Genomic DNA, 4514 nt, shown 5'->3' on the forward strand with positions numbered 1-4514 from the left:
CAACCTCTCAAACTCGACAATGATTGCTGTATTTTGAACTTCCTGGCCGACAAATAATTATGGTCGGATACTCGTGCGTCTAGGCGGATGGATGGATGGATGAATAGATGGTTAGATGGATATAGTGAACGATTAGGTTATCTTCTCTCTCTCTCTTTCTCTCTCTAGTAGTGAAGGGGTTAATGGAGACTGATTTTAATAAATATATATATATATATATATATATATATATATATATATATATATATATATATATATATATATATATATATATATAATCATCAGCCGTGGAGGTCCACTGCAGGACCGGCCTATCCCTACCGAAGCAGGGACGATACAGCCAATGTATCTCTACCCAGTGGCTTAGGCTGTCTGGTAGAGACTGTATGTAGGGTGAGAAGTGCTTGTGAGTGTAACTGAAATGTTGGAGTGGCTTTGGATGTGTGTGTAGTCTGTGAACCAAGTGTAATCGGCCCGCCTTAAGGCGACTAGGTGCAAGCATACAAGTATGTGACACTGGGTCAACCACAGCACCCCTTACGTCCGCCAATGCGGTCAGTGGCTCGGTGAACGCTTCCCGAAGTTTTTGCAACTCTGGCGGGAGGCGAACCCGCGTCCACCAGCGTGCGAGACGCACACTCTACCACTGTACCACAGAGGCTCATATATATATATATATATATATATATATATATATATATATATATATATATATATATATATGAGCAGATCTTGAATCTGTTTTTTCTTGGAGGGAATAATTTTTAGGCTCCTGGCCCTTGGTTCATTCTTCCTTGCATAAATAGAGAGAGAGAGAGAGAGAGAGAGAGAGAGAGAAACGGATATATCTGTAACAAGTTATGTGCAATAGAAAGAGTTAATCAGACATACACATACAGCTATGCATAGAGACTTGCCGTATTTACACTTAACTATCAATACACATTTTTGTGTCAAACTACCCACTGTGCCCACATCCTCCCGCCACGGCTCATCACATCACCCTGTGTATCATCATTTCGCCCACACATATGCTTTGAAAACATTGTTAACGAGATGCAGAATAAGCCTGGCTGAGTTGCATGCGTGCACGTAAACACGCACGTTACATACACACATACATTCACACACACATACATACATACCAGCATAAATATTCACATACAATCATACATACATACATACATACAGGCATAAATATTCACATACAAACATACATACAGGCAATATTACAAACAAACGTACATATACACATACAAAAACAAATCGTATACACCTGACTCTCTCTCTCTCTCTCTCTCTCTCTCTCTCTCTCTCCAGGCCTGCGCTATGAGGGACAGAGCAGGAAAGATACAGTAAGTGAGAGACACAGTGAGAAAGACGCAGTGTGTAAGATGACGCCGTGAGAGACTAAGTGAGAAAGACTGAGAGCAAGACTGATGGAATGTACAAGAGAAACTGTGTGTGAAACTGAATGCATAATATTGAGAGAGAGAGAGAGAGAGAGAGAGAGAGAGAGAGAGAGAGAGTATGAAACGGTGCGTGAAAGAGATTTAGTTCATTACACGGCTGAGTATGAGAGAGACAGAGAGAAAAGTTAAAAAATAAGAACTCAGAGAGAGAGAGAGAGAGAGAGAGAGAGAGAGAGAGAGAGAGACAGACAGACAGACAGACAGACAACAGACAGACAGACAGACAGAGACCGTGACAATTACACTGGCAAAAAAAAAAAAATGGAGTGAACAAATAAAAAGCGATAATTAAAGGGAACTTCCATTGTCTAGTAACCATTGTGAAATTTCCATCCCTACTCAGGAACGAACCCCACCTCTCAAGACACGCCAGATTTTCTATTACACTCCCAGACCTCACTCTTGGTCCACCTTTCCTTCCACATCACCATCATCATCTACCGAATCTAAATCACCACCTCACCTTGTTCTCGGTCTACCCCTCCTCCATCATCATCATCGTCATCATTTACTGACCCTTAATCACCACCTCACACTGTTCTCGGTCCACAGCTCCATCATCATCACCATCATCATCATCATCATCATCATCATCACCATCATCATCATCATCATCATCGTCGTCGTCGTCGTCTCTCATGCACTCGCTCATCTTATTCCTCTTCTTCTACCTCTTCAAACACCAGTTAAAACACACACACACACACACACACACACACACACACACACACACACACACACACACAAAGAAAATGGGGGAAGAAGTGAATGGGGGCAACTTAACTATTTTGCCTCAGTGTGGGAGAATGATGTTTTGCTTTCGTGTGAGACGGGCTCCAGGGTGACATTGAGAGAAGGGGACTGGTTTTTGGGTAGCTTTATGGTGGTTGAGAGAGAGAGAGAGAGGGGGGGGGAATGAACCAAAATACTATGGTAAGGTAACACTCCAGTGCCCCCCAAGGACAACTCCCTCTCAGCAAAACGATCTTAGCAGTTTCTTTTTGTCTTTCTTTTCTTCCTTAATGTCGGGAGGTGACATTCCAGAGGGCCATAACTTCTTGAGTATGAGGTTCTCGACGAATAAAACTTCTGCGATAACGGGAATAAAAGAAATAAAAATAAAAATAAAGTAATTGTGCATATTCTTTTTCAACACGATGACTTTTTTTTTTTATCATACAATTTGCAGCTCACGGTAGACCTCTCGTGGTGGAGTGTTAGGAAGGTGAGGTTCAAAGGTAAACAGAGGTGGGCCAGGTAACCAAATCAACGTAACCTAACCTAACTTAACCTAATCTCACCCGAACCCACATTTCCAACCCGTATTTTCACTGCCCCACTGGATTTCGTAACAACTCTTCCTTAAGCTATTCATTCTGCACATTACACTTTAATTGTGTCTTGTATCTTATTTATAGCTTTGACTTCCGACATATTTTGCTTCACTGTAGTACAAGAGGATATTAAGGAGCAACGGGCAAAACAAATCGCTAAGAACTAAGTGCTAAGAAGCCTCAAAACTGACGAGAATACGGCTCAGAGGCTAAAGGGTAACAGAGGGACAGTGTTATTCATTTTTCTATTCTCTCTCTCTCTCTCTCTCTCTCTCTCTCTCTATCTATCTATCTATCTATCTATCTATCTCTATCTCTCTTGCCTGGGTGACTTGTCTGACCCATTTATTCTTGTTGCCTCCATACGATTTTATTCACATCTGCTAGACAGCCTGTACGGAGCGGGGTAAATGAAGGCTATAGCAAACGCCTGCACTTCAACAGGGCCAATCTTGAGTAAATAAAATAATCAGGGAATGGGAAGAATAAGATAAACATTACGTCACTGTACCTGATGGTGTTAATATCCTCTTACATGTTAGTGCTGCAATGTCCATATTAAAGAGAAGTACATTATCTACTATGCCTTTTGATGTGGTTAACTTCAGACGAGTTTATCATGCTTAGGAGAAACTCAAGGTACCAGAAACTGTAAATACACACACACACACACACACACACACACACACACACACACACACTTAACTTTTGTGACTAAAGAACATTAAATTTTGGTCCTGCTTACAATGGACGATTTTATTCACCTCACGAAAAAAGACATGGTTAAAAGGTGCAATTCCTTCAGGATGAGGATTTAGTTTTAATTCACTACTTACAGATGATTTCCTTTAGATCAGGGGAGACCTCTTATGGTAAAGGACTAAATGAGGGCTATATATGTAAATGAGAACAATGTAAAGAGTAAATCAAGGATATATATATTCATTCATTATGGCCAGACGCCATGTATCCCAAACGAGGTGGCCAAGGGCTTAGAGTTAATTGTTTTTCAGGGAGGGTCACTAATCCTCCACCAACCCCACTTGACACGTAAGGATGCCAACAGCATCTGGTGTTCCCAGGCGGTCACCAAACAAGTACTAACCAGACCCAACGTTGCTTAACTTCGCTGATCGGACGCGAAGCGGTGTAAGTACTCAACGTGGTATGGCCTTGATTTACTATATATATATATATATATATATATATATATATATATATATATATATATATATATATATATATATAAACAGTAAATGAAGGTTATATATATATATATAGATATATATATAAACAGTAAATGAAGGTTTTATATATATAATGAGTCCATGAAAGCTATATAAATAAAGAGTAAATGAGGACTATAAAGAGTGAGAGCTATATATATATATATATATATATATATATATATATAAAGAGTAAATGAGAGCTATAAATATATTTATATAAATAGTAAATGAGAGCAATATATATAAAGAGTAAATAAGAACTATATATATATAGAGAGAGAGTAAATGAGCATATATTTAACCCAGTCAGTTCAAAAAGTTTCTCCTAATGTAAATAAAATCATCCGAAGAAAAATGCAAAAATAAAAACTAAAATAACGTACCCCTGACGAAGCAGCCGAGTCACCCCTCTCACTTGCACTGTCTTCACCCCAACACTGTCCTTACCTGACTGAGGAAGGGGGAAACTGCACAAGAAC

General features: G+C 39.6%; 1 pseudogene; it reads right to left on the bottom strand.

The window, feature by feature from the left end:
* Positions 1 to 3863: 3863 nt before the first annotated feature.
* On the bottom strand, positions 3864 to 3984 carry LOC145399896 (5S ribosomal RNA; annotated as a pseudogene).
* Positions 3985 to 4514: the final 530 nt, after the last annotated feature.

The sequence above is a fragment of the Coenobita brevimanus genome, chromosome 50 (assembly GCF_032717465.1).
Source record: "Coenobita brevimanus isolate Jiangsu-jjx chromosome 50, ASM3271746v2, whole genome shotgun sequence".
Lineage (NCBI taxonomy): Eukaryota > Metazoa > Arthropoda > Malacostraca > Decapoda > Coenobitidae > Coenobita > Coenobita brevimanus.